The sequence below is a fragment of the Pogoniulus pusillus genome, chromosome 10 (assembly GCF_015220805.1).
Source record: "Pogoniulus pusillus isolate bPogPus1 chromosome 10, bPogPus1.pri, whole genome shotgun sequence".
NCBI classification, from domain to species: domain Eukaryota; kingdom Metazoa; phylum Chordata; class Aves; order Piciformes; family Lybiidae; genus Pogoniulus; species Pogoniulus pusillus.
Window position 1 is genome coordinate 38,512,600 of NC_087273.1, and position 12,067 is coordinate 38,524,666.

The 12,067-nt window shown below is 48.0% G+C and overlaps 1 long non-coding RNA gene across 1 annotated transcript; it reads left to right on the plus strand.

Annotated features, from left to right (window-relative positions):
• The first annotated feature begins 912 nt into the window (after window positions 1-912).
• LOC135179041 (uncharacterized) lies at window positions 913-2,079 on the plus strand. Its single transcript, XR_010303881.1, has 2 exons — window positions 913-990; window positions 1,259-2,079. It is a non-coding gene; the product is annotated as an uncharacterized LOC135179041 (long non-coding RNA).
• Window positions 2,080-12,067: the final 9,988 nt, after the last annotated feature.

Below are 12,067 nucleotides of genomic sequence, written 5' to 3' on the forward strand. Positions count from 1 at the left end.
ATGGGCTGCCCAGGGAGGTGGTGGAGTGGCTGTGGCTGGAGGTGTTGAAGCCAATCCTGGCTGGGGCACTTAGTGCCATGGTCTGGTTGGTTGGGCAGGGCTGGGTGCTAGGTTGGGCTGGCTGAGCTTGGAGCTCTCCCTAACCTGCCTGATTCCATGATTCTAAGGAGATCTCCCATGTCCCACCCTAGCTGGAAAGCTTCTCCCATGTGCCAGGCTGGTTGGATGCTCTCTCCATGAGGTTTTGGGGTTCGATTGGTTTTGTTTCCCACCTGGCTGTTAGCCAAAGCTCTCCCTGCCCAGACCTGGTGGCGTTTGTTTGCCTTTAACTCCTCCTGCCCCCACCCCCGCAGCACCTGAGGCCAATTGCAGTCTCCTTCCCCCCCGGGTGTGGCCACTTTGCCCTCCCTGCTCCCTGCCCCATATAAGCAGAGCAGGAGGAGCCCAGCCCCAAGCTGGGCCCATTGCGGGCCAAGGGATCCTCCGCCGGCATCCCAGGTGAGTGCGCACGGGCGAGCACCGGGGTGTGGTGGAGGGTTTCAAAGGCCGGGGGGCCTCGCTGGCCCCCCGGCTAGCTAGGGCCACCTTAGGGCTAGGCTGCTGACCATTTGCAACGCTGACTTTTAGCTCACGGTGTTAAGTTTGTGCTGTTGTTGTTATTGAGGCTGAGCTTTGTCTGGGAGTTTGCAGCCTCGAAGGTTTTGCTTTAGGTTCTGCGGTGGATGCAGACATGGAGCAGGAGCAGAACTGGAGCTGGGAACGGAGCAGGAGCCTCGAAAGTTTTGTTCTAGGTTCTGCGGTGGATGCAGACATGGAGCAGGAGCAGAACTGGAGCTGGGAACGGAGCAGGAGCCTCGAAAGTTTTGTTCTAGGTTCTGCGGTGGATGCAGACATGGAGCAGGAGCTGGAAACGGACCAGGAGCACGAACTGGAGCTGGGAGCCGAGCAGGAGCAGCAGCTGGTAATGGAACTGGTAACGGAGCAGAAGCGGTAAGGTAGAGTGGGGAGGAGGAGGAAAGCAGCAGAGGCTGCCCGGGGGCAGGGGCAGAGCGGCGGCAGGACGGCAGAGGCTGCCCGGGGGCAGGGGCAGAGCGGCGGCAGGACGGCAGAGGCTGCCCGGGGGCAGGGGCAGAGCAGCGGCAGGACGGCAGAGGCTGCCCGGGGGCAGGGGCAGAGCGGCGGCAGGACGGCAGAGGCTGCCCGGGGCAGGCAGCAGGGGTTTGTCTGCTCGCTCTAACAGGAGGTTTGTGTTTTGCAGGGCTGGCTGGAGGAGCACAGGGGCCGGAGCTGCATTCAGCTGCCCGGGGGCAGGCAGCGCTGCCAGGACCCTGGCGCACACCCGCACAGGCTGTGCCGTGCCCCGGCAGGAGCTTTTGCAGCAGCTGCTCTCCGCTGCGGGTTCAGTGTCCTGCTGCAAGGAGGCTCTGCCTGCAGCTCAGAGCTGCCTTGCACCGTCTCAAGGGGCTCTCCAGGAAGGAGTCCCTCAGCCTGCTCTCAGCTCTCCTTCAGCTGCTGAAACGTAGCTCGAAGGTCTCCCTGGAGCCTTCTCCTCTCCAGGCTGAGCAGCCACAGCTCTCTCAGGCTGCCTTCACAGCAGAGCTTCTCCCACCCTCTGCTCATGTTTGTGGCCTGCTCTGGAAGCCCTCCAGCAGCTCCCTGGCTCCCTTGGGTTGGGGGTGCCCCAGAGCTGGCCACAGCAGTCCAGGCTGAGCTCTCCCCAAAGCAGAGGGGCAGATGGTTCACAAGCACAGACCCCACAGGCTGCCCAACGACCTTCCCACACTGCAGCTCCAGGTTTCAGTCACATCCTTTTAGTGTCAAAGCTGAGAGACTTGAGGGCTAAGGCACCAGCAGCACTGTGCTTCAAGCCAGAGAAACACCAAATAAAAGGAGACCTCTCTTAACTGCAGTTTAATTGCCCAAGACAAGCACTAAGACAAGGAACATGCAGATGAATTGGGTGACTTGCAGAGCCTAAACAGCTTTATGAGGCTCCTCCAACACAGTGCCCAGTTACAAACTGCTTCCCTGTGGAAGCATTTTCACTTCCAGTGTTCTCCAAGCACCTGATTTTTCACACTGTCCTGGAAGCCCAGCTCCCTCAGCCTCTCCTCACAGGGCTGTGCTCCAGGACCCTCCCCAGCCTTGCTGCCCTTCTCTCAACACCTTCCAGCACCTCAACATCTCTCTTGAATTGAGTGGCCCAGAACTGGCTATGTTCAAATACTTCTATGTGCATGACATATGTCTCTATACATATCAGGTAGCTAGAGGAAGAATATTGATCTTAGTGAGATATTTAAGGAGCCAGCAGTGTGGCCAGATGGACAAGAATGCCAATGGCATCCTGGCATGAATCAAAACCAGTGTGGTCATCAGGAGTAAGGAAGGGATCATGCCCCTGGGTGAGGACATAGCTTGGGCACTGGGTTCAGTTCTGGGCACCCCAGTCTAAGAAAGACATTATGGTCCTAGAAGGTTTTCAGTGAAGAGCAATGAGGCTGGTGAGGGGTTTGATGTACAAGAAGTGACTGAGGGCACTGGGCTGATTTAGTCTGGCTTTCAGCTGATAGTTAAGCACCTCAGCATCTTCCCAAGAGGTATTTGCAATCCCTTGCAAGGAATAAAAGATTGCTGTGCTATTGGTGAACCTCGTGTGGGTTACAGCAAAAGAGGGGAGAAAAGCTGCGATGAAGACTCCTGAGTGCAGCAGTAGCACTGCTCTTTGCATGCACACAAGGCTCCCCAGAGCTCAGACTGGCAGCTCTGCTTTCAGGTGCAAATGCTGCTGTCTTCACACTGGTATAGTCTTAGGACCCAGGCATTTGAATTCAATTTGCTCAGAGGCCAGACAGAAGACTGGATGAGCAATGCTGAATCCTGCAGCTTACATGTCTGCAGCAAAGCCAGGAGGCTCAACACAGTCATTTAGCAGGTCAAATAACAAGCAGGACTGCTTGGTCATGGACCAGACAGAGCAGCCTGTTTAAATCATCTGGGGGCAGTGAGGTAGGTGACACAGCACTCATGGAGCTGCTTAGCCACAGCAAAACCTCTTAGTGTTAACATTAAATCACTTGTGATGTGTTTCACGGGAAGGCTGTGAATTGCCCTGCTGCTCAGTGACTTGGAATGCTAATGGATTCTTGGGAAGTGATTTCCACTACAGGCTTGCTGCAAGCCTGTGGAAAAGTTGCTCCAAAAATTTGTTCTCTGCACAGCTGTGAATATATTGTGCTAAAAGTGTAGTATTTATCAGGCAGCAAGCTGATGTGCTGAGTCAGAGACCCCTGTTATATATCATGGCTGCCAGGCACCTCTGCTCTGCTTGCCTTTGCCCTGCAATTCCTTTCCTCAGGCTCTGTTCTCACATCCAAAATCTCAAGGCAGCAGAGAGCTACAAAGGACTTTTATGTTGCCAGAAGAGTAGATGTACACAGAAAGTTCTGTGTTCATCCAATTCCTTATGGAAAACTACCTCAGTCCTGTCTGCAGGTCATAGAATCATATCATAGAATCAACCAGGTTGGAAGAGATCTCCAAGCTCATCCAGTCGAACCTAGCACCCAGCCCTGTCCAGTCAACCAGACCATGGCACTAAGTGCCCCATCCAGGCTTTTCCTCAACACCTCCAGGGATGGTGACTCCACCACCTCCCTGGGCAGCCCATTCCAATGCCAATCACTCTCTCAGTGAAGAACTTTCTCATCACATCCAGCCTATACTTTCCCCGGCACAACTTGAGACTGTGTCCCCTTGTTCTATTGCTGGTTGCCTGGGAGAGGAGACCAACCCCACCTGGCTACAATGTCCCTTCAGGTAGTTGTAGACAGTAATAAGATCACCCCTGAGCCTCCTCTTCTCCAGGCTAAACAGTCCCACCTCCCTCAGCCTCCTCTCATAGGGTTTGGGTTCCAGGCCCCTCACCAGCTTTGTTGCCCTTCTCTGAACATGTTCCAGCACCTCAACATCTCTCTTGAACTGAGTGGCCCAGAACTGGACACAGACCTCAATGTCTGTCTGTGTAATCCTTCTGCTTCCTAACCCCCCTGGCCAATTCTCCAAACTCACCTTGAACATAAGGCAAAGTCTGGGATAAGGGAGAGGGGTGGAAGGGTGGTTGGGAGCCCCTCCTGGGGACTCTGGTTTGTGGGAGGGATGTTGTGTTTCTGTATTACCTCTTTAACTTGGCTATTGCTGTAGAGATTGCAAATTCCTGCTTGTATCTTGTGCTAAGCTGAAAATATAAAGCTCCATTCTAATTTCCAGCTTGACTGAGTCAAGTCTGGATGAGTTTCTTAAGTGGGTAACACTCAGACCATATCAATTGTCCTAACTAAATGAGTTACCATCACCAGAGCAGGACAATCTGATCCTCACATGTAAAGTCAACACACATGGACTTCCTTCAGCTAAGTTAATCTCTAGGAAAAAGGAGACTTAAAAACTCCCATCACCTCTGCATTATGATCATGCTTAATGCTACAGCAGGAGTTGAAACCTTACCTACTGTGCTTACATCATCCCTGCATTATGCTAACACTGTTTGCTAGAGCAACATCAATCTGAAGATGCATTATCACAGCCTGTCTCTGGAATGATGTACAGCAGCACTGATGATATGTTAGTTTCAATCACTGTCAAAGTGATACTGCTGTAATGCTGCTGTGTTGATGATTTGATGCAATACATGGCAGCAGAAACACCATGTTGATTGCATGCCAGTGCAATATGTCATTATTTCCCTGTCACCTCGAGGGGGTTGTGGAATAATCCATAGAGAAAGAAGAAAAAAAAGCAACCAGAAGGAAGAAAATCCAAGAGAAAGAACCTCCTAGAGAAGAAGAACTTCTCTAAACACTCATTAAAGGGTTTAAGGAAAACAAGGACAGAATTTTGTCATGATCAAGGATTTAGAGAGCTCAATTTAGGCTTCCTGAGTTCTTTCTACAAATAAAGCAATATGAAATTAAAGAAGTGTGTGGAGACAGAGGGAGGTGGTGGAGTCACTGCTCCTGGAGGTGTTGAAGAAAAGCCTGCATAGGACACATGGTGCCATGGTCAAGTTGACTGGCTAGGGCTGGGTGCTAGGTTGGACTGGCTGATCTTGGAGGTCTCTTCCAACCTGCTTGATTCTATGATTCCATGATTCTATGATTGCTTCAAAGAGTCAATATCTGAAGGGGCTACAAGAAAGCTGGGGAGGGATTTCTCAGGGTGTCAGGTAGTGATAGGAGTGGGGGGAATGGATCCAAGCAAGGGGAGAGGAGATTTACATTAGACATTAGGAAGAAGTCCTTCAGCATGGGGGTGGTGAGACACTGGAACAGGTTGCCCAGGGAGGTGGTGGAAGCCTCATCCCTGGAGACTTTTAAAGCCAGGCTGGAAGTAGCTCTGAACAAACATGATGTAGTGTGAGATGCTCCTGTCCATGACGATCTCTGAGGTCCCTTCCAACCCTGACAATTCTTTTACTTTGTGATTCTTTGCTCTTATCTTTTTTTTTCCTGTACATCTCCAGCAGTTTTCCCAATTTATCTAACAGAACATTAAAATCTGCCCAAAATTATTCATCAGAAGAAATCCAAATAATGGGAATAAGCAAGAGGAAAAAAACTTACCATGTGCCAGGTCCCTCAGGAATGGTAATGGAAAACTGTCTGACCATTTATTATTGTGGAAATCTGAATATACTCCTGAAATGTGGCTTCTACTGCTTGAGGATGAAAGAAAATAAGGAAGAAGCAGCTCTTGTTCACTCTTAGTCTCTCCTGCCTAATATGCTGCTTCCCTCAGATATCTGACTGTGTTAGCACTACGCTCACGTCAGTGGGGATCCTAACCCAAAGATGTGGGGATCTTAACCCAAAGTCATGGGTTTCTTTGATCTCTCCAAGACCCCTGCTGCTCACACACACCACAGTAGCTGGAATAAAGCCTCACAAAACCACTGTGCTGTGGATTAGCTCTAAATATAGCTCTGCTGCTACTTGTGTGTAACTTTCTTCAGAGCAAAAGAGAGCAGGCAGCTTGGCAGACTGGCAGCAGTTCATTAGGTTGCTACAAGGATGATCCATGTGTGATGTCTTCCTTAGTAGGGGAGGAAAAAAAACCCAGCTTTTAATTTACTCTAATTCAAATTCAACATGGAATTTGATTGATGGAAAATAGTCACCTTGAGTGCTGTGTCCAGTTCTGGGCCCCTCAATTCAAGAGAGGTGTTGAGGTGCTGGAAGGTGTCCAGAGAAGAGTGATGAAGTTGGTGAAAGGCCTGGAACACAAACCCTATGAGGAGAGGCTGAGGGAGCTGGGGGTGTGCAGACTGCAGAAGAGGGGGCTCAGGGCAGAGCTCATTGCTGCCTGCAGCTGCCTGCAGGGAGACTGTAGCCAGGTGGGGTTGGTCTCTTCTGCAGGGCACCCAGCAACAGAAGGGGACACAACCTCAAGCAGTGCCAGGGGAGGTCTAGGCTGGATATGAGGAGGAAATTCTTCACTAAGAGAGTGATTGGCCTCAAGCACCACATCCACTCTCCTTTTAAACACCTCCAGGGATGGAGACTCCATCACCTCCTTGGGCAGCCTGTGCCAGTGCCTGACCAAAGAACTTCCTCCCAACATCCAACCTAAACCTCCCCTGATGCAGCTTGAGACCATTTCCTCATGACCTATCATTAGTACTGTGGGAGAAGAGACCAACTCCAGCCTCACTACTACTACATCCTTTTAGGCATTTGTAGAGGACAATAAGGTCCCCTTTCAGCCTCCTCTTCTCCAGACTAAGCAAGCCCAGCTCCCTTAGGTGCTCTTCACAGGCCATGTTTGCCAGACCTCTGCCCAGCCTCATGGCCCTCCTCTGCACAATCCTACCGCTCAGCAAAGAACTTCCCCCCAACATCCAACCTAAACCTGCCCTGACACAGCTTGAGGCCATTTCCTCTTATGCTACTTTGGGAGAAAAGACCCTGATTTCCTCTGCATTGATAGAAAAAGAAGCCATAATTACTTTAATTGCCTGCCTTTCCCCCCTCCTCCCCATTAATCCTCTGAGGCTGCATTTCTGAAGCAGGAATCCAGAGCAAACACATTGTTCAACAAAGCCCTGCTACAATGTTGATGGAAGAACCAAACTCAAACGCCTTCTTCAAGAAAACAAACAGGATTATAGCCACAACAAGCAGCCATCTCATGTGTTTTGGAGTGGTTTTTTCTTCTGCAATGATTTTCTTGCCAAGTTTAGTCCCTTCAGGAGACAACAGAATAATTGCTGCGCATCAGTTTTCTAGCGCTGCTCCAGCACGAGTATCCCTGCAGCACACTGCTGTCCAAATGACTTTGCAGACATCTGACATATTTCTAAGCCTTAAAAAAAATCCCAATTTATCAGTTTTTGGCTCTGAGTGAGTGCAATTTGGGTGGGTTTTTTTTTTTTCCCCCCCTTGTTGTTTTAATATATAAATACACTGCTCGAATTCTCCTCAAATAATTATGCTCTTGTGTTCAAACCAGCATATGCAAATGTTTGCTTTAATTAAAGTAGTTCCATGGCTGTTTGCTTAAACAGCTACAACTGTTACTGCCTGAAATCTGTCTTTCCAGGAAGGTTAATTGGGTGAACAAGTAGGATACTCAGGCACTGCACACCGATGTCGGCGCATCCTTTGTGCCCCTGCGTGGGATGGCATTGCACAGGCAATGAACTGATGCTGAAGGCCAATAGCAGCTTATATTTGTGCCCACGAAGAATGAAGTTTGGTTCACGGTGGATAATCCTTGGTGTTGTTTCTAGTTTCTGCAGTTATTAGCTGTAAACCAAGTCGAGTTCTGCTCAATTCAATGCTGCTGCTGCTCTCAACCTGCTCCGCTGCTGTGCCGAGCCGAAATTCCTGCCTCTCCACGGCAGATCGTTGAAAGTTTGTTGTGTAGGGACATCTAGTGGCACAGGGATTGCAAACCTAACGGCCATTCGACTTCTTTCTTTCTCCCTCTGTGATCAGGAATCACAGAATCATGGAATCAGGCAGGCTGGAAGAGAGCTCCAAGCTCATCCAGTCCAACCTAGCACCCAGCCCTGTCTTATCAACCAGACCATGGCACTAAAGTGCCCCAGCCAGGCTTTGCTTCAACACCTCCAGGCAGGGTGACTCCACTACCTCCCTGGGCAGCCCATTCCAGTGCCAATCACTCTCTCTGCCACCAGTTTTCTCCTAACATCCAGCCTAGTGCAGATTTCTACACTTTGGCCATAACAATCCCAAGCAGCACTACAGACTGGCAACAGAGTGGCTGAGAGCAGCCAGGAAAGAGAGGGACCTGGGGGTGCTGGTAGAGAGTAGCTGAACATGAGCCAGCAGAGTGCCCAGGTGGGCAGCAGAGCCAATGGCATCCTGGCCTGGCTCAGGAGCAGTGTGGCCAGCAGGACAAGAGAGGTTATTCTGCTCCTGTACTCAGCACTGCTCAGGCCACCCCCTGAGTGCAGTGTCCTGTTCTGGGCTCCTCAATTCATGAGAGATGTTGAGGTGCTGGAATGTGTCCAGAGAAGGGTGACAAAGCTGGGGAGGGGCCTGGAGCACAGCCCTGTGATGAGAGGCTGAGGGAGCTGGGGGTGTACAGCCTGCAGCAGAGGAGGCTCAGGGCAGACCTCATTGCACTAAGTGCCTCATCCAGGCTTTTCTTGAACATCTCCAGGGATGGTGACTCAATCACCTCCCTGGGCAGCCCATTCCAAATATCAAACAATTTAGGCTAGATCATGCACCCTTCACATAGCAGTGTGACAAGCAGTTAGTGCTGAAGGTGTAAATATGAAGGATTAGTTTACTGGGAGCACACTTCTGGCATGATTTTTTTTTCTACAAATACACTTCCAAAAAACAGAATGAAGAAAATGAGGAAATAGAAGGAATGAAAATAGAGATAAACAAACTTGACAACCTGTACTGAATTACTGGAAATTTATGGAAGTCACTTTGCTGAACTAGGAAACAATCAGGAAACAGATATAGGAGAAATTTTAGGTCTGGGTTTTTTTTTCTATTTTCTTTTCTGCTTTCTTTTCTTTTGTTTCCTTTTTTTTCTTTTCCTTCCTTCCCTCCCTTCTCTTCCCTTCCTTCCCTCATTTCCTTTTCCTTCCTTTCCTTTCCTTTCCTTTCCTTTCCTTTCCTTTCCTTTCCTTTCCTTTCCTTTCCTTTCCTTTCCTTTCCTTTCCTTTCCTTTCCTTTCCTTTCCTTTCCTTTCCTTTCCTTTCCTTTCCTTTCCTTTCCTTTCCTTTCCTTTCCTTTCCTCCCTTCCTTTCCTCCCTTCCTTCCTTCCTTCCTTCCTTCCTTCCTTCCTTCCTTCCTTCCTTCCTTCCTTCCTTCCTTCCTTCCTTCCTTCCTTCCTTCCTTCCTTCCTTCCTTCCTTCTCTTTTCTTCTCTTTCCTTCCTTATCTTTCCTTTTCTTCCTTTTCTTTCATTTCTTTTCCTTCCATTCCTTCCTTTCCTTCCCTCATTCCTTTCCTTCCTTTCCTTCTTTCCGTTTCCTTTCCTTCTTTTCCTTCCTTAATTCCTTAATTTCCTTCCTTCCTTCTCTTTTTTCTTTCTTTCTTTCTTTCTTTCTTTCTTTCTTTCTTTCTTTCTTTCTTTCTTTCTTTCTTTCTTTCTGTCTTTCTTTCTTTCTTTCTTTATTTCTTTATTTCTATCTTTCTATATGTATTTCTGTATTTCTGTATTTCTTTCTGTATTTCTTCCTCCCTTCCTCCCTTCCTCCTTCCCTTCCCTTTCCTTCCCTTTCCTTGTTTTTTTTTCCCCTGTTGTTTCTTTCCTTTATTTGTGTTTGTTCATTTTGGAATTCCCTGTTGCAAAGCTAACATCACCTTTGGCCAGCAAAGGTTCATTTTCACAGCACATAATAATTCCCAAACAAATGATTTCAGCTGTCTCTGTCTGTCACAGTTTCCAAATGCTACCAGGTAGGATGCATCAGAAATGATTTGCAAGGTTTCAGTCTGGAATGCAGCCAGAGATTAAGCTACAATCCATAAAAATCCATTGGCAGCTTCAACTCCCAATGTATCACTGCTGCTATAACATTCCTGTTATACCCTTCCTGGCTCTCACTGTGGGAAAAAAAACCCAAACCTTGATTCTCTAATTTTAATACAATATTATATGTCTCTGAGCTCCATCTTTTACATTAAATATCCATCTTTCTCCTTGACAATTCATGATATATCTGACATTAACAGGGAGATGATTTACTCAGGCACAGAAGAAATGTCTGACAGCTGATTATGCTGTCATATTTTCCCCAGTAACTCAACTTATCAAAACATTATCCAGAGCTCCAGTGAATCACCAGGGCCATAGTCACCAGATGCACTATGTGCAGTGAGCTAATTTGGGGTAATAAGCTAGAAAATACTCCTGGGGAGTTGGGGAGGATGCTGAAGGACTGCTGTTGCACATGTGTGGTGAGTGGTTGCCAACACTTCTGTGAGCTGTCTGGAAAAGCAACCAAACCCAGCCAAACATGAAAAGGATAATCACCAAGAAGTCCAAATAGAAATGATCAAGAACAGTCATAGCATCACAGAGTCATAGAATTGTAGCATCTGAGAATCATAGCATCACAGAATCACAGAATCCTAGCATCATAGCATCTCAGAATCATAGCATCATAGCATCATGGAATCCTAGCATCAGGGCATCTCAGAATCCTAGCATCATAGCATCTCAGAATGATTGCATCATAGCATCTCAGAATCATAGCATCATAGCATCATGGAATCCTAGCATCAGGGCATCTCAGAATCATAGCATCATAGCATCTAAGAATCATAGATTCTCATAATCATAGCATCTCAGAATCATAGCATCATAGCTTCTCAGAATCATAGCATCATAGCATCTCAGAATCATAGCATCTCAGAATCATAGCATCATAGCATCATGGAATCCTAGCATCAGGGTATCTCAGAATCATAGCATCATAGCATCTAAGAATCATAGATTCTCATAATCATAGCATCACAGAATCATAGCATCATAGCATCTCAGAATCATAGCATCATAGCATCTCAGAATCATAGCATCATAGCATCTCAGAATCATAGCATCATAGCTTCTCAGAATCCTAGCATCATAGCTTCTCAGAATCCTAGCATCATAGCTTCTCAGAATCATAGCATCATAGCATCTCAGAATCCTAGCATCATAGCTTCTCAGAATCCTAGCATCTCAGAATCCTAGCATCATAGCTTCTCAGAATCATAGCATCATAACTTCTCAGAATCCTAGCATCATAGCTTCTCAGAATCCTAGCATCTCAGAATCCTAGCATCATAGCTTCTCAGAATCATAGCATCATAACTTCTCAGAATCCTAGCATCATAGCATCTCAGAATCCTAGCATCATAGCATCTCAGAATCATTGAATCAGCATCAGAATCATGGCATCATTGCATCACAGAATCATAGCATCATAGAATCACAGAATTATAGCATCACAGGGTCATAGAATCACAGCATTACAAGATCATAGACTCACAGGATCATAGAATCAGTCAGAGCTGGAAGGGACCACAAGGATCACCTAGTTCCAACCTCCCTGCCAATCACTCTCTCTGGGAACAACTTCCTCCTAACATCCAGCCTAGACGTCCCCTGGCACAGCTTGAGACTGTGTCCCCTTGTTCTGTTGCTAGTTGCTAGGAGAAGAGCCCAACCCCACCTGGCTACAGCCTCCCTTCAGGTAGCTGTACACAGCAATGAGGTCTCCCCTGAGCCTCCTCTGCTGCAGGCTGCACACCCCCAGCTCCCTCAGCCTCTCCTCACAGGGCTCTGCTCCAGGACCCTCACCAGCTTTGTCGCCCTTCTCTGGACACACTCCCTAACTTCCAGCTTGGTTAAGTCTAGTCTGGGTGATTTCATAAGAGTGGAAGGCACTCTTATGTCACAGTACACTACTTCCAGTTATGCAGAGTAACTTAAGGGTGTAAAATTGGGGGAAACACATCCCAAGACACTCAGCATTGACCTGGTTTCCTTTTGACTGAAGTCATAGTATCAGTCAGGGTTGGAAGGGACCACAA